We start from the raw sequence: 18,121 nt of genomic DNA, 5'->3' as shown, positions 1-18,121 counted from the left end.
CCGGCTGGCTCCTTAGAAACCACGATACGCAGCCTGGTTCCCAGACAAGAGGTGCCACCAGTGCCAAGTTGGGCTGGTTTGATACTACCAAGTGGTTCCTGCAATCTGCCATCCAGAAGCGGGGCAGCTTACTTTTGTTTGCCAGGGAAAAGCGCCGTTGTTTGTGTTTGGGGGCCTGTGGCTCGGAGTGGCCGGCTGGCTGCTTAGAATCCACGATACGCAGGATGGTTCCCAGACGTGAGGTGGCGCCAGTGCCAAGTCGGGCTGGTTTGATAGTACCAAGTGCGTCCTGCAATCTGCCATCCAGAAGCGGGGCAGCTTACTTTTGTTTGCCAGGGAAACGGGCCGAGGTTTGTGTCTCGGGGCCTATGGCAGGGAGTGACCGGCGGGCTCCTGAAAGCTACGATAGGCAGGATGGTGACCAGACCCATGGTGGCACCAGTGCCAAGTTGGGCTGGTTTGATAGTACCAAGTGGCTCCTGCAATCTGACATCAAAAAGTTGGCAGGCGAGTTTTGTTTTCCAGGGAAAAGCGCCGTTGTTTGTGTTTGGGGGCCTGTGGTTGGGAGTGGCCGGTTGGCTCCTTAGACACCACGATACGCAGGATGGTTCCCAGACCAGAGGTGGCACCAGTGCCAAGTCGGGCTGGTTTGATAGTACCAAGTGGCTCCTGCAATCTGCCATCCAGAAGCGGGGCAGCTTACTTTTGTTTGCCACGGAAACGGGCCGTTGTTTGTGTTTGGGGGCCTGTGGCTGGGAGTGGCCGACTGGCTCCTTAGAATCCACGATACGCAGGATGGTTCCCAGACCAGAGGTGGCACCAGTGCCAAGTCGGGCTGGTTTGATAGTACCAAGTGGTTCCTGCAATCTGCCATCCAGAAGCAGGGCAGCTTACTTTTGTTTGCCAGGGAAACGGGCCGAGGTTTTTGTCTGGGGGCCTATGGCTGCGAGTGACCGGCTGGCTCCTGAAAAGCTACGATAGGCAGGATGGTGACCAGACCCATGGTGGCACCAGTCCCAAGTTGGGCTGGTTTGGTAGTACCAAGTGGCTCCTGCAATCTGCCATCAAAATTTGGCAGGCGAGTTTTTTTTTCCAGGGAAAAGCGCCGTTGTTGTGTTTAGGGGCCTGTGGCTGGGAGTGGCCGGCTGGCTCCTTAGAATCCACCATACGCAGGATGGTTCCCAGACCCAAGGTGGCACCAGTGCCTAGTCGGGATAGTTTGATGGTGCAAAGTGGCTCCTGCAATCTGCCATCCAGAAGCGGGGCAGCTTACTTTTGTTTGCCAGGGAAAAGGGCCGAGGTTTGTGTCTGGGGGCCTATGGCTGGGAGTGACCGGCTGGCTCCTGAAAAGCTACGATAGGCAGGATGGTGACCAGACCCAAGGTGGCACCAGTGCCAAGTTGGGCTGGTTTGATAGTACCAAGTGGCTCCTGCAATCTGCCATCAAAATGTTGGCAGGCGAGTTTTGTTTTCCAGGGAAAAGCACCGTTGTTTGTGTTTGGGGGCCTGTGGCTGGGAGTGGCCGGCTGGCTCATTAGAATCCACGATACGCAGGATGGTTCCCAGACTTGTCGTGGCACCAGTGCCAAGTCGGGCTGGTTTGATAGTACCAAGTGGATCCTGCAATCTGCCATCCAGAAGCGGGGCAGCTTACTTTTGTTTGCCAGGGAAACGGGCCGAGGATTTGTCTGGGGGCCTATGGCTGGGAGTGACCGGCAGGCTCGTGAAAACCTACGATAGGCAGGATGGTGACCAGACCCATGGTGGCAGCAGTGCCAAGTTGGGCTGGTTTGATAGTACCAAGTGGCTCCTGCAATCTGCCATCAAAAAGTTGGCAGGCGAGTTTTGTTTTCCAGGGAAAAGCGCCGTTGTTTGTGTTTGGGAGCCTGTGGCTGGGAGTGGCCGGCTGGCTCTTTAGAATCCACGATACGCAGGATGGTTCCCAGACCAGTGGTGGCACCAGTGCCAAGTCGGGCTGGTTTGATAGTAACAAGTGCGTCCTCCAATCTGCCATCCAGAAGCGGGGCAGCTTACTTTTGTTTTCCAGGGAAACGGGCCGAGGTTTTTGTCTGGGGGCCTATGGCTGGGAGTGCCTGGCTGGCTCGTGAAAAGCTACGATAGGCAGGATGGTGACCAGACCCATGGCGGCACCAGTGCCAAGTTGGGCTGGTTTGATAGTACCAAGTGGCTCCTGCAATCTGCCATCAAAAAGTTGGCAGGCGAGTTTTGTTTTCCAGGGAAAAGCGCCGTTGTTTGTGTTTGGGGGCCTGTGGCTGGGAGTGGCCGGCTGGCTCCTTAGAATCCACGATACGCAGGATGGTTCCCAGACCAGAGGTGGCACCAGTGCCAAGTCGGGCTGGTTTGATAGTACCAAGTGGCTCCTGCAATCTGCCATCCAGAAGCGGGGCAGCTTACTTTTGTTTGCCAGGGAAACGGGCCGAGCTTTGTGTCTGGGGGCCTATGGCTGGGAGTGACCGGCTGGCTCCTGAAAAGCTACGATAGGCAGGATGGTGACCAGACCCATGGTGGCACCAGTGCCAAGTTGGGCTGGTTTGATAGTACCAAGTGGCTCCTGCAATCTGCCATCAAAAAGTTGGCAGGCAAGTTTTCTTTACCAGGGAAAAGCGCCGTTGTTTTTGTTTGGGGGCCTATGGCTGGGAGTGGCCGGCTGGCTCCTTAGAATCCACGATACGCAGGATGGTTCCTAGACTTGACGTGGCACCAGTGCCAAGTTGGGCTGGTTTGATAGTACCAAGTGCGTCCTGCAATCTGCCATCCAGAAGTGGGGTAGCTTACTTTTGTTTGCCAGGGAAACGGGCCGAGGTTTTTGTCTCGGGGCATATGGCTGGGAGTGACCGGCTGGCTCCTGAAAAGCTACGATAGGCAGGATGGTGACCAGACCCATGGTGGCAGCAGTGCCAAGTTGGGCTGGTTTGATAGTACCAAGTGGCTCCTGCAATCTGCCATCAAAAAGTTGGCAGGCGAGTTTGTTATCCAGGGAAAAGCGCCGTTGTTTGTGCCTGGGGCCCTATGGCCTGGAGTGGACGGATGGCTAATTAGAACCCACGATACACAGGATGGTTCCCAGACCCATGGTGACACCAGTGCCAAGTTGGGCTGGTTTGATAGTACCAAGTGGATCCTGCAATCTGCCATCCAGAAGCGGGGCAGCTTACTTTTGTTTGCCAGGGAAACGGTCCGAGGATTGTGTCTGGGGGCCTAAGCCTGGAAGTGACCGGCTGGCTCGTGAAAAGCTACGATAGGCAGGATGGTGACCAGACCCATGACGGCACCAGTGCCAAGTTGGGCTGGTTTGATAGTACCAAGTGGCTCCTGCAATCTGCCATCAAAAACTTGGCAGGCGAGTTTTGTTTTCCAGGGAAAAGCGCCGTTGTTTTTGTTTGGGGGCCTGTGGCTGGGAGTGGCCGGCTGGCTCCTTAGAATCCATGATACTCAGCATGGTTCCCAGACCAGAGGTGGCACCAGTGCCAAGTTGGGCTGGTTTGATAGTACCAAGTGGTTGCTGCAATCTGCCATCCAGAAGCGGGGCTGCTTACTTTTGTTTGCCAGGGAAACGGGCCGAGGTTTGTGTCTGGGGGCCTATGGCTGGGAGTGACCGGCTGGCTCCTGAAAAGCTACGATAGGCAGGATGGTGACCAGACCCATGGTGGCACCAGTGCCAAGTTGGGCTGATTTGATAGTACCAAGTGGCTCCTGCAATCTGCCATCAAAATGTTGGCAGGCGAATTTTGTTTTCCAGGGAAAAGCGCCGTTGTTTGTGTTTGGGGGCCTGTGGCAGGGAGTGGCCGGCTGGCTCCTGAAAAGCTACGATAGGCAGGATGGTGACCAGACCCATGGTGGCACCAGTGCCAAGTTGGGCTGGTTTGATAGTAGCAAGTGGCTCCGGCAATCTGCCATCAAAAAGTTGGCAGACGAGTTTTGTTTTCCAGGGAAAAGCGCCGTTGTTTGTGTTTGGAGGCCTGTGGCTGGGAGTGGCCGGCTGGCTGCTTAGAATCTACCATACGCAGGATAGTTCCCAGACCAGAGGTGGCACCAGTGCCAAGTCGGGCTGGTTTGATAGTACCAAGTGCGTCCTGCAATCTGCCATCCAGAAGCGGGACAGCTTACTTTTGTTTGTCAGGGAAACGGGCCGAGCTTTGTGTCTCTGGGCCTATGGCTGGGAGTGACTGGCTGGCTCCTGAAAAGCTACGATAGGCAGGATGGTGACCAGACCCATGGTGGCACCAGTGCCAAGTTGGGCTGGTTTGATAGTACCAAGTGGCTCCTGCAATCTGCCATCAAAAAGTTGGCAGGCACGTTTTGTTTTCCAGGGAAAAGCGCCGTTGTTTTTGTTTGGGGGCCTATGGCTGGGAGTGGCCGGCTGGCTCCTTAGAATCCACGATACGCAGGATGGTTCCCAGACCTGAGGTGGCACCAGTGCCAAGTTGGGCTGGTTTGATAGTACCAAGTGCATCCTGCAATCTGCCATCCAGAAGCGGGGTAGCTTACTTTTGTTTGCCAGGGAAACGGGCCGAGGTTTGTGTCTGGGGGCCTATGGCTGGGAGTGACCGGCTGGCTCCTGAAAAGCTACGATAGGCAGGATGGTGACCAGACCCATGGTGGCACCAGTGCCAAGTTGGGCTGGTTTGATAGTACCAAGTGGCTCCTGCAATCTGCCATCAAAAACTTGGCAGGCGAGTTTGTTATCCAGGGAAAAGCGCCGTTGTTTGTGTTTGGGGGCCTGTGGCTGGGAGTGGCCGGCTGGCTCCTTAGAATCCATGATACGCAGGATGGTTCCCAGACCAGAGGTGGCACCAGTGCCAAGTCGGGCTGGTTTGATGGTGAAAAGTGGCTCCTGCAATCTGCCATCCAGAAGCGGGATAACTTACTTTTGTTTGCCAGGGAAACGGGCCGAGCTTTGTGTCTGGGGGCCTATGGCTGGGAGTGACCGGCTGGCTCCTGAAAAGCTACGATAGGCAGGATGGTGACCAGACCCATGGTGGCACCAGTGTCAAGGTGGGCTGGTTTGATAGTACCAAGTGGCTCCGGCAATCTGCCATCAAAATTTGGCAGGCGAGTTTTGTTTTCCAGGGAAAAGCGCCGTTGTTTGTGTTTGGGGGCCTGTGGGTGGGAGTGGCCGGATGGCTAATTAGAATCCACGATACGCAGCATGGTTCCCAGACCTGAGGTGGCACCAGTGCCAAGTCGGGCTAGTTTGATGGTGCAAAGTGGCTCCTGCAATCTGCCATCCAGTAGCGGGGCGGCTTGCTTTTGTTTGCCAGGGAAACGGGCCGAGGTTTGTGTCTGGGGCCCTATGGCTGGGAGTGACCGGCTGGCTCCTGAAAAGCTACGATAGGCAGGATGGTGACCAGACCCATGGTGGCACCAGTGCCAAGTTGGGCTGGTTTGATAGTACCAAGTGGCTCCTGCAATCTGCCATCAAAAAGTTGGCAGGCGAGTTTTGTTTTCCAGGGAAAAGCACCGTTGTTTGTGTTTGGGGGCCTGTGGCTGGGAGTGGCCGGCTGGCTGCTTAGAATCCACGATACGCAGGATGGTTCCGAGACGTGAGGTGGCACCAGTGCCAAGTCGGGCTGGTTTGATACTACCAAGTGCGTCCTGCAATCTGCCATCCAGAAGCGGGACAGCTTACTTTTGCTTGCCAGGGAAACGGGCCGAGGTTTGTGTCTGGGGGCCTATGGCTGGGAGTGACCGGCTGGCTCCTGAAAAGCTACGATAGGCAGGATGGTGACCAGACCCATGGTGGCACCAGTGCCAAGTTGGGCTGGTTTGATAGTACCAAGTGGCTCCTGCAATCTGCCATCAAAAATTGGCAGGCGAGTTTTGTTTTCCAGGGAAAAGCGCCGTTGTTGTGTTTAGGGGCCTGTGGCTGGGAGTGACCGGCTGGCTCCTTAGAATCCACCATACGCAGGATGGTTCCCAGACCCAAGGTGGCACCAGTGCCTAGTCGGGATAGTTTGATGGTGCAAAGTGGCTCCTGCAATCTGCCATCCAGAAGCGGGGCAGCTTACTTTTGTTTGCCAGGGAAAAGGGCCGAGATTTGTGTCTCGGGGCCTATGGCTGGGAGTGACCGGCTGGCTCCTGAAAAGCTACGATAGGCAGGATGGTGACCAGACCCAAGGTGGCACCAGTGCCAAGTTGGGCTGGTTTGATAGTACCAAGTGGCTCCTGCAATCTGCCATCAAAAAGTTGGCAGGCGAGTTTTGTTTTCCAGGGAAAAGCTCCGTTGTTTGTGTTTGGGGGCCTGTGGCTGGGAGTGGCCGGCTGGCTCATTAGAATCCACGATACGCAGGATGGTTCCCAGACTTGTCGTGGCACCAGTGCCAAGTCGGGCTGGTTTGATAGTACCAAGTGGCTCCTGCAATCTGCCATCAAAAAGTTGGCAGGCAAGTTTTCTTTACCAGGGAAAAGCGCCGTTGTTTTTGTTTGGGGGCCTATGGCTGGGAGTGGCCGGCTGGCTCCTTAGAATCCACGATACGCAGGATGGTTCCTAGACTTGACGTGGCACCAGTGCCAAGTTGGGCTGGTTTGATAGTACCAAGTGCGTCCTGCAATCTGCCATCCAGAAGTGGGGTAGCTTACTTTTGTTTGCCAGGGAAACGGGCCGAGGTTTGTGTCTCGGGGCATATGGCTGGGAGTGACCGGCTGGCTCCTGAAAAGCTACGATAGGCAGGATGGTGACCAGACCCATGGTGGCAGCAGTGCCAAGTTGGGCTGGTTTGATAGTACCAAGTGGCTCCTGCAATCTGCCATCAAAAAGTTGGCAGGCGAGTTTGTTATCCAGGGAAAAGCGCCGTTGTTTGTGCCTGGGGCCCTATGGCCTGGAGTGGACGGATGGCTAATTAGAATCCACGATACACAGGATGGTTCCCAGACCCATGGTGACACCAGTGCCAAGTTGGGCTGGTTTGATAGTACCAAGTGGTTCCTGCAATCTGCCATCCAGAAGCGGGGCAGCTTACTTTTGTTTGCCAGGGAAACGGTCCGAGGATTGTGTCTGGGGGCCTAAGCCTGGAAGTGACCGGCTGGCTCGTGAAAAGCTACGATAGGCAGGATGGTGACCAGACCCATGACGGCACCAGTGCCAAGTTGGGCTGGTTTGATAGTACCAAGTGGCTCCTGCAATCTGCCATCAAAAACTTGGCAGGCGAGTTTTGTTTTCCAGGGAAAAGCGCCGTTGTTTGTGTTTGGGGGCCTGTGGCTGGGAGTGGCCGGCTGGCTCCTTAGAATCCACGATACTCAGCATGGTTCCCAGACCAGAGGTGGCACCAGTGCCAAGTTGGGCTGGTTTGATAGTACCAAGTGGTTGCTGCAATCTGCCATCCAGAAGCGGGGCAGCTTACTTTTGTTTGCCAGGGAAACGGGCCGAGGTTTATGTCTGGGGGCCTATGGCTGGGAGTGACCGGCTGGCTCCTGAAAAGCTACGATAGGCAGGATGGTGACCAGACCCATGGTGGCACCAGTGCCAAGTTGGGCTGATTTGATAGTACCAAGTGGCTCCTGCAATCTGCCATCAAAAAGTTGGCAGGCGAATTTTTTTTTCCAGGGAAAAGCGCCGTTGTTTGTGTTTGGGGGCCTGTGGCAGGGAGTGGCCGGCTGGCTCCTGAAAAGCTACGATAGGCAGGATGGTGACCAGACCCATGGTGGCACCAGTGCCAAGTTGGGCTGGTTTGATAGTACCAAGTGGCTCCGGCAATCTGCCATCAAAAAGTTGGCAGGCGAGTTTTGTTTTCCAGGGAAAAGCGCCGTTGTTTGTGTTTGGGGGCCTGTGGCTGGGAGTGGCCGGCTGGCTGCTTAGAATCCACGATATGCAGGATGGTTCCCAGACGTGAGGTGGCGCCAGTGCCAAGTCGCCTGGTTTGATACTACCAAGTGCGTCCTGCAATCTGCCATCCAGAAGCGGGACAGCTTACTTTTGCTTGCCAGGGAAACGGGCCGAGCTTTGTGTCTGGGGGCCTATGGCTGGGAGTGACCGGCTGGCTCCTGAAAAGCTACGATAGGCAGGATGGTGACCAGACCCATGGTGGCACCAGTGCCAAGTTGGGCTGGTTTGATAGTACCAAGTGGCTCCTGCAATCTGCCATCAAAAATTGGCAGGCGAGTTTTGTTTTCCAGGGAAAAGCGCCGTTGTTTGTATTTGGGGGCCTGTGGGTGGGAGTGGCCGGATGGATAATTAGAATCCACGATACGCAGGATGGTTCCCAGACCTGAGGTGGCACCAGTGCCAAGTCGGGCTAGTTGGATGGTGCAAAGTGGCTCCTGCAATCTGCCATCCAGAAGCGGGGCAGCTTACTTTAGTTTGCCAGGGAAACGGGCCGAGGTTTGTGACTGGGGACCTATGGCTGGGAGTGACCGGCTGGCTCCTGAAAAGCTACAATAGGCAGGATGGTGACCAGACCCATGGTGGCACCAGTGCCAAGTTGGGCTGGTTTGATAGTACCAAGTGGCTCCTGTAATCTGCCATCAAAAACTTGGGAGGCGAGTTTTGTTTTCCAGGGAAAAGCGCCATTGTTTGTATTTGGGGGCCTGTGGCTGGGAGTGGCCGGCTGGCTCCTTTGAACCCACGATACGCAGGATGGTTCCCAGACCCAAGGTGGCACCAGTGCCAAGTCGGGCTGGTTTGATACTACCAAGTGCGTCCTGCAATCTGCCATCCAGAAGCGGGGCAGCTTAATTTTGTTTGCCAGGGAAACGGGCCGTGGGTTTTGTTTGGGGGCATATAGCTGAGAGTGGCCGGCTGGCTCCTGAAAATCCACGCTAGGCAGCATGGTTCCCAGATGCAAGGTGGCACCAGTGCCAAGTCGGGCTGGTTTGATGGTGCAAAGTGGCTCCTGCAATCTGCCATCCAGAAGCGGGGCAGCTGATTTTTGTTTGCCAGAGAAAAATTCCGTGGATTGTTTTTGGGGGCATATTGCTGGGAGTGGCCGGCTGGCTCCTTAAAATGCTCGATACGCATGATGGTTCCCAGGCCCAAGGTGTCACCACTACCAAGTCGGCCTGCGGTTTTAGTATCAAGTTCATCCTGCAATTTGCCATCCAGAAGAGGGGCAGTTGAGTTTTGTTTGCCAGAGAAACGGGCCGAGGTTTCTGTTTGGGGACATATGGCTGAGAGTGGCCAGCTGGCCCCTGAATATCCACGATACACAGCATGGTTCCCAGATCCAAGGTGGCACCAGTGCCAAGTTGGGCTGGTTTGATAGTACCAAGTGGCTCCTGCAATCTGCCATCAAAAATTGGCAGGCGAGTTTTGTTTTCCAGGGAAAAGCGCCGTTGTTTGTGTTTGGGGGCCTGTGGGTGGGAGTGGCCGGATGGCTAATTAGAATCCACGATACGCAGGATGGTTCCCAGACCTGAGGTGGCACCAGTGCCAAGTCGGGCTAGTTGGATGGTGCAAAGTGGCTCCTGCAATCTGCCATCCAGAAGCGGGGCAGCTTACTTTTGTTTTCCAGGGAAACGGGCCGAGGTTTGTGTCTGGGGGCCTATGGCTGGGAGTGACCGGCTGGCTCCTGAAAAGCTACGATAGGCAGGATGGTGACCAGACCCATGGTGGCACCAGTGCCAAGTTGGGCTGATTTGATAGTAGCAAGTGGCTCCTGCAATCTGCCATCAAAAAGTCGGCAGGCGAGTTTTGTTTTCCAGGGAAAAGCGCCGTTGTTTGTGTCTGGGGGCCTGTGGCAGGGAGTGACCGGCTGGCTCCTTAGAATCCACGATACGCAGGATGGTTCCCAGACCCAAGGTGGCACCAGTGCCAAGTCGGGCTGGTTTGATAGTACCAAGTGCGTCCTGCAATCTGCCATCCAGAAGCGGGGCAGCTTACTTTTGTTTGCCAGGGAAACGGGTCGAGCTTTGTGTCTGGGGGCCTATGGCTGGGAGTGACCGGCTGGCTCCTGAAAAGCTACGATAGGCAGGATGGTGACCAGACCCATGGTGGCACCAGTGCCAAGTAGGGCTGGTTTGATAGTACCAAGTGGCTCCGGCAATCTGCCATCAAAAAGTTGGCAGGCAAGTTTTGTTTTCCAGGGAAAAGCGCCGTTGATTTTTTTGGGGGGCCAATGGCTGGGAGTGGCCGGCTGGCTCCTTAGAATCTACGATACGCAGGATGGTTCCCAGACCAGAGGTGGCACCAGTGCCAAGTCGGGCTGGTTTGATAGTACCAAGTGCGTCCTGCAATCTGCCATCCAGAAGCGGGGTAGCTTACTTTTGTTTGCCCGGGAAACGGGCCGAGGTTTTTGTCTCGGGGCCTATGGCTGGGAGTGACCGGCTGGCTCCTGAAAAGCTACGATAGGCAGGATGTTGACCAGACCCATGGTGGCACAAGTGCCAAGTTCGGCTTGTTTGATAGTACCAAGTGGCTCCTGCAATCTGCCATCAAAATGTTGGCAGGCGAATTTTGCTTTCCAGGGAAAAGCGCCGTTGTTTGTGTTTGGGGGCCTGTGGCAGGGAGTGGCCGGCTGGCTCCTGAAAAGCTACGATAGGCAGGATGGTGACCAGATCCAAGGTGGCACCTGTGCCAAGTCGGGCTGATTTGATAGTACTAAGTAGCTCCTGCAATCTGCCATGCAGAAGCGGGGCAGCTTACTTTTGTTTGCCAGGGAAACGGGACGAGGTTTGTGTTTGGGGGCCTATGGCTGAGAGTGACCGGCTGGCTCCTGAAAATCCATGATACGCAGCATGGTTCCCAGACCCAAGGTGGCACCAGTGCCAAGTGGGGCTGGTTTCACAGTGTCAAGTGCCTCCTGCAATCTCCCATCCAGAAGCGGGGCAGCTGATTTTTGTTTGCCAGAGAAAAATTCCGTGGATTGTTTTTGGGGGCATATTGCTGGGAGTGGCCGGCTGGCTCCTTAAAATGCTCGATACGCATGATGGTTCCCAGGCCCAAGGTGTCACCACTACCAAGTCGGCCTGCGGTTTTAGTATCAAGTTCATCCTGCAATTTGCCATCCAGAAGAGGGGCAGTTGAGTTTTGTTTGCCAGAGAAACGGGCCGAGGTTTCTGTTTGGGGACATATGGCTGAGAGTGGCCAGCTGGCCCCTGAATATCCACGATACACAGCATGGTTCCCAGATCCAAGGTGGCACCAGTGCCAAGTCGGGCTGGTTTGATAGTACCAAGTGTCTCCTGCAATCTGCCATCCAGAAGCAGGGCAGCTTACTTTTGTTTGCCAGAGAAATAGGCCTAGGTTTTTGTTTGGGGGCCTGTGGCTAGGAGTGGCCGGCAGGCTCCTAAGAATCCACGATACGCAGGATGTTTCCCAGACCCAAGGTGGCACCTGTGCCAAGTCGGGCTGGTTTGATAGTACCAAGTGGCTCCTGCAAACTCCATCAAAAAGTTGGCAGGCGTGTTTTGTTTTCCAGGGAACAGCGCCGTTGATTTTGTTTGGGGGCCTGTGGCTGGGAGTGGCCTGCTGGCTCCTTAGAATCCACGATACGCAGGATGGTTCCCAGACCCAAGGTGGCACCAGTGCCAAGTCGGGCTGGTTTGATTACACCAAGTGGCTCCTGCAATCTGCCATCCAGAAGTGAGGCAGCTAAGTTTTGTTTGCGAGAAAAAAGGGCCGTGGTTTTTGTTGGGGGCCTGTGGCTGGGAGTAGCCGGCTGGCTCCTTAAAATCCACGATAGGCAGGATGGTTCCCAGACCAGAGGTGGCACCAGTGCCAAGTCGGGCTGGTTTGATGGTGAAAAGTGGCTCCTGCAATCTGCCATCCAGAAGCGGGATAACTTACTTTTGTTTGCCAGGGAAACGGGCCGAGCTTTGTGTCTGGGGGCCTATGGCTGGGAGTGACCGGCTGGCTCCTGAAAAGCTACGATAGGCAGGATGGTGACCAGACCCATGGTGGCACCAGTGTCAAGGTGGGCTGGTTTGATAGTACCAAGTGGCTCCGGCAATCTGCCATCAAAATGTTGGCAGGCGAGTTTTGTTTTCCAGGGAAAAGCGCCGTTGTTTGTGTTTGGGGGCCTGTGGGTGGGAGTGGCCGGATGGCTAATTAGAATCCACGATACGCAGCATGGTTCCCAGACCTGAGGTGGCACCAGTGCCAAGTCGGGCTAGTTTGATGGTGCAAAGTGGCTCCTGCAATCTGCCATCCAGTAGCGGGGCGGCTTGCTTTTGTTTGCCAGGGAAACGGGCCGAGGTTTGTGTCTGGGGCCCTATGGCTGGGAGTGACCGGCTGGCTCCTGAAAAGCTACGATAGGCAGGATGGTGACCAGACCCATGGTGGCACCAGTGCCAAGTTGGGCTGGTTTGATAGTACCAAGTGGCTCCTGCAATCTGCCATCAAAAAGTTGGCAGGCGAGTTTTGTTTTCCAGGGAAAAGCACCGTTGTTTGTGTTTGGGGGCCTGTGGCTGGGAGTGGCCGGCTGGCTGCTTAGAATCCACGGTACGCAGGATGGTTCCGAGACGTGAGGTGGCGCCAGTGCCAAGTCGGGCTGGTTTGATACTACCAAGTGCGTCCTGCAATCTGCCATCCAGAAGCGGGACAGCTTACTTTTGCTTGCCAGGGAAACGGGCCGAGCTTTGTGTCTGGGGGCCTATGGCTGGGAGTGACCGGCTGGCTCCTGAAAAGCTACGATAGGCAGGATGGTGACCAGACCCATGGTGGCACCAGTGCCAAGTTGGGCTGGTTTGATAGTACCAAGTGGCTCCTGCAATCTGCCATCAAAAATTGGCAGGCGAGTTTTGTTTTCCAGGGAAAAGCGCCGTTGTTGTGTTTAGGGGCCTGTGGCTGGGAGTGACCGGCTGGCTCCTTAGAATCCACCATACGCAGGATGGTTCCCAGACCCAAGGTGGCACCAGTGCCTAGTCGGGATAGTTTGATGGTGCAAAGTGGCTCCTGCAATCTGCCATCCAGAACCGGGGCAGCTTACTTTTGTTTGCCAGGGAAAAGGGCCGAGATTTGTGTCTCGGGGCCTATGGCTGGGAGTGACCGGCTGGCTCCTGAAAATCTACAATAGGCAGGATGGTGACCAGACCCAAGGTGGCACCAGTGCCAAGTTGGGCTGGTTTGATAGTACCAAGTGGCTCCTGCAATCTGCCATCAAAAAGTTGGCAGGCGAGTTTTGTTTTCCAGGGAAAAGCTCCGTTGTTTGTGTTTGGGGGCCTGTGGCTGGGAGTGGCCGGCTGGCTCATTAGAATCCACGATACGCAGGATGGTTCCCAGACTTGTCGTGGCACCAGTGCCAAGTCGGGCTGGTTTGATAGTACCAAGTGGCTCCTGCAATCTGCCATCAAAAAGTTGGCAGGCAAGTTTTCTTTACCAGGGAAAAGCGCCGTTGTTTTTGTTTGGGGGCCTATGGCTGGGAGTGGCCGGCTGGCTCCTTAGAATCCACGATACGCAGGATGGTTCCTAGACTTGACGTGGCACCAGTGCCAAGTTGGGCTGGTTTGATAGTACCAAGTGCGTCCTGCAATCTGCCATCCAGAAGTGGGGTAGCTTACTTTTGTTTGCCAGGGAAACGGGCCGAGGTTTGTGTCTCGGGGCATATGGCTGGGAGTGACCGGCTGGCTCCTGAAAAGCTACGATAGGCAGGATGGTGACCAGACCCATGGTGGCAGCAGTGCCAAGTTGGGCTGGTTTGATAGTACCAAGTGGCTCCTGCAATCTGCCATCAAAAAGTTGGCAGGCGAGTTTGTTATCCAGGGAAAAGCGCCGTTGTTTGTGCCTGGGGCCCTATGGCCTGGAGTGGACGGATGGCTAATTAGAATCCACGATACACAGGATGGTTCCCAGACCCATGGTGACACCAGTGCCAAGTTGGGCTGGTTTGATAGTACCAAGTGGTTCCTGCAATCTGCCATCCAGAAGCGGGGCAGCTTACTTTTGTTTGCCAGGGAAACGGTCCGAGGATTGTGTCTGGGGGCCTAAGCCTGGAAGTGACCGGCTGGCTCGTGAAAAGCTACGATAGGCAGGATGGTGACCAGACCCATGACGGCACCAGTGCCAAGTTGGGCTGGTTTGATAGTACCAAGTGGCTCCTGCAATCTGCCATCAAAAACTTGGCAGGCGAGTTTTGTTTTCCAGGGAAAAGCGCCGTTGTTTGTGTTTGGGGGCCTGTGGCTGGGAGTGGCCGGCTGGCTCCTTAGAATCCACGATACTCAGCATGGTTCCCAGACCAGAGGTGGCACCAGTGCCAAGTTGGGCTGGTTTGATAGTACCAAGTGGATGCTGCAATCTGCCATCCAGAAGCGGGGCAGCTTACTTTTGTTTGCCAGGGAAACGGGCCGAGGTTTATGTCTGGGGGCCTATGGCTGGGAGTGACCGGCTGGCTCCTGAAAAGCTACGATAGGCAGGATGGTGACCAGACCCATGGTGGCACCAGTGCCAAGTTGGGCTGATTTGATAGTACCAAGTGGCTCCTGCAATCTGCCATCAAAAAGTTGGCAGGCGAATTTTTTTTTCCAGGGAAAAGCGCCGTTGTTTGTGTTTGGGGGCCTGTGGCAGGGAGTGGCCGGCTGGCTCCTGAAAAGCTACGATAGGCAGGATGGTGACCAGACCCATGGTGGCACCAGTGCCAAGTTGGGCTGGTTTGATAGTACCAAGTGGCTCCGGCAATCTGCCATCAAAAAGTTGGCAGACGAGTTTTGTTTTCCAGGGAAAAGCGCCGTTGTTTGTGTTTGGGGGCCTGTGGCTGGGAGTGGCCGGCTGGCTGCTTAGAATCTACCATACGCAGGATGGTTCCCAGACCAGAGGTGGCACCAGTGCCAAGTCGGGCTAGTTTGATGGTGCAAAGTGGCTCCTGCAATCTGCCATCCAGAAGCGGGGCAGCTTGCTTTTGTTTGCCAGGGAAACGGGCCGAGGTTTGTGTCTGGGGGCCTATGGCTGGGAGTGACCGGCTGGCTCCTGAAAAGCTACGATAGGCAGGATGGTGACCAGACCCATGGTGGCACCAGTGCCAAGTTGGGCTGGTTTGATAGTACCAAGTGGCTCCTGCAATCTGCCATCAAAAACTTGGCAGGCGAGTTTTGTTTTCCAGGGAAAAGCGCCGTTGTTTGTGTTTGGGGGCCTGTGGCTGGGAGTGGCCGGCTGGCTGCTTAGAATCCACGATATGCAGGATGGTTCCCAGACGTGAGGTGGCGCCAGTGCCAAGTCGCCTGGTTTGATACTACCAAGTGCGTCCTGCAATCTGCCATCCAGAAGCGGGACAGCTTACTTTTGCTTGCCAGGGAAACGGGCCGAGCTTTGTGTCTGGGGGCCTATGGCTGGGAGTGACCGGCTGGCTCCTGAAAAGCTACGATAGGCAGGATGGTGACCAGACCCATGGTGGCACCAGTGCCAAGTTGGGCTGGTTTGATAGTACCAAGTGGCTCCTGCAATCTGCCATCAAAAATTGGCAGGCGAGTTTTGTTTTCCAGGGAAAAGCGCCGTTGTTTGTGTTTGGGGGCCTGTGGGTGGGAGTGGCCGGATGGATAATTAGAATCCACGATACGCAGGATGGTTCCCAGACCTGAGGTGGCACCAGTGCCAAGTCGGGCTAGTTGGATGGTGCAAAGTGGCTCCTGCAATCTGCCATCCAGAAGCGGGGCAGCTTACTTTAGTTTGCCAGGGAAACGGGCCGAGGTTTGTGACTGGGGACCTATGGCTGGGAGTGACCGGCTGGCTCCTGAAAAGCTACAATAGGCAGGATGGTGACCAGACCCATGGTGGCACCAGTGCCAAGTTGGGCTGGTTTGATAGTACCAAGTGGCTCCTGTAATCTGCCATCAAAAACTTGGGAGGCGAGTTTTGTTTTCCAGGGAAAAGCGCCATTGTTTGTATTTGGGGGCCTGTGGCTGGGAGTGGCCGGCTGGCTCCTTTGAACCCACGATACGCAGGATGGTTCCCAGACCCAAGGTGGCACCAGTGCCAAGTCGGGCTGGTTTGATACTACCAAGTGCGTCCTGCAATCTGCCATCCAGAAGCGGGGCAGCTTAATTTTGTTTGCCAGGGAAACGGGCCGTGGGTTTTGTTTGGGGGCATATAGCTGAGAGTGGCCGGCTGGCTCCTGAAAATCCACGCTAGGCAGCATGGTTCCCAGATGCAAGGTGGCACCAGTGCCAAGTCGGGCTGGTTTGATGGTGCAAAGTGGCTCCTGCAATCTGCCATCCAGAAGCGGGGCAGCTGATTTTTGTTTGCCAGAGAAAAATTCCGTGGATTGTTTTTGGGGGCATATTGCTGGGAGTGGCCGGCTGGCTCCTTAAAATGCTCGATACGCATGATGGTTCCCAGGCCCAAGGTGTCACCACTACCAAGTCGGCCTGCGGTTTTAGTATCAAGTTCATCCTGCAATTTGCCATCCAGAAGAGGGGCAGTTGAGTTTTGTTTGCCAGAGAAACGGGCCGAGGTTTCTGTTTGGGGACATATGGCTGAGAGTGGCCAGCTGGCCCCTGAATATCCACGATACACAGCATGGTTCCCAGATCCAAGGTGGCACCAGTGCCAAGTTGGGCTGGTTTGATAGTACCAAGTGGCTCCTGCAATCTGCCATCAAAAATTGGCAGGCGAGTTTTGTTTTCCAGGGAAAAGCGCCGTTGTTTGTGTTTGGGGGCCTGTGGGTGGGAGTGGCCGGATGGCTAATTAGAATCCACGATACGCAGGATGGTTCCCAGACCTGAGGTGGCACCAGTGCCAAGTCGGGCTAGTTGGATGGTGCAAAGTGGCTCCTGCAATCTGCCATCCAGAAGCGGGGCAGCTTACTTTTGTTTTCCAGGGAAACGGGCCGAGGTTTGTGTCTGGGGGCCTATGGCTGGGAGTGACCGGCTGGCTCCTGAAAAGCTACGATAGGCAGGATGGTGACCAGACCCATGGTGGCACCAGTGCCAAGTTGGGCTGATTTGATAGTAGCAAGTGGCTCCTGCAATCTGCCATCAAAAAGTCGGCAGGCGAGTTTTGTTTTCCAGGGAAAAGCGCCGTTGTTTGTGTCTGGGGGCCTGTGGCAGGGAGTGACCGGCTGGCTCCTTAGAATCCACGATACGCAGGATGGTTCCCAGACCCAAGGTGGCACCAGTGCCAAGTTGGGCTGGTTTGATAGTACCAAGTGCGTCCTGCAATCTGCCATCCAGAAGCGGGGCAGCTTACTTTTGTTTGCCAGGGAAACGGGTCGAGCTTTGTGTCTGGGGGCCTATGGCTGGGAGTGACCGGCTGGCTCCTGAAAAGCTACGATAGGCAGGATGGTGACCAGACCCATGGTGGCACCAGTGCCAAGTAGGGCTGGTTTGATAGTACCAAGTGGCTCCGGCAATCTGCCATCAAAAAGTTGGCAGGCAAGTTTTGTTTTCCAGGGAAAAGCGCCGTTGATTTTTTTGGGGGGCCAATGGCTGGGAGTGGCCGGCTGGCTCCTTAGAATCTACGATACGCAGGATGGTTCCCAGACCAGAGGTGGCACCAGTGCCAAGTCGGGCTGGTTTGATAGTACCAAGTGCGTCCTGCAATCTGCCATCCAGAAGCGGGGTAGCTTACTTTTGTTTGCCCGGGAAACGGGCCGAGGTTTTTGTCTCGGGGCCTATGGCTGGGAGTGACCGGCTGGCTCCTGAAAAGCTACGATAGGCAGGATGTTGACCAGACCCATGGTGGCACAAGTGCCAAGTTCGGCTTGTTTGATAGTACCAAGTGGCTCCTGCAATCTGCCATCAAAATGTTGGCAGGCGAATTTTGCTTTCCAGGGAAAAGCGCCGTTGTTTGTGTTTGGGGGCCTGTGGCAGGGAGTGGCCGGCTGGCTCCTGAAAAGCTACGATAGGCAGGATGGTGACCAGATCCAAGGTGGCACCTGTGCCAAGTCGGGCTGATTTGATAGTACTAAGTAGCTCCTGCAATCTGCCATGCAGAAGCGGGGCAGCTTACTTTTGTTTGCCAGGGAAACGGGACGAGGTTTGTGTTTGGGGGCCTATGGCTGAGAGTGACCGGCTGGCTCCTGAAAATCCATGATACGCAGCATGGTTCCCAGACCCAAGGTGGCACCAGTGCCAAGTGGGGCTGGTTTCACAGTGTCAAGTGCCTCCTGCAATCTCCCATCCAGAAGCGGGGCAGCTGATTTTTGTTTGCCAGAGAAAAATTCCGTGGATTGTTTTTGGGGGCATATTGCTGGGAGTGGCCGGCTGGCTCCTTAAAATGCTCGATACGCATGATGGTTCC

Source organism: Melospiza melodia, chromosome 3 (genome assembly GCF_035770615.1).
Source record: "Melospiza melodia melodia isolate bMelMel2 chromosome 3, bMelMel2.pri, whole genome shotgun sequence".
NCBI classification, from domain to species: Eukaryota; Metazoa; Chordata; class Aves; order Passeriformes; family Passerellidae; genus Melospiza; species Melospiza melodia.
Note: the sequence above shows the minus strand (reverse complement) of the source record.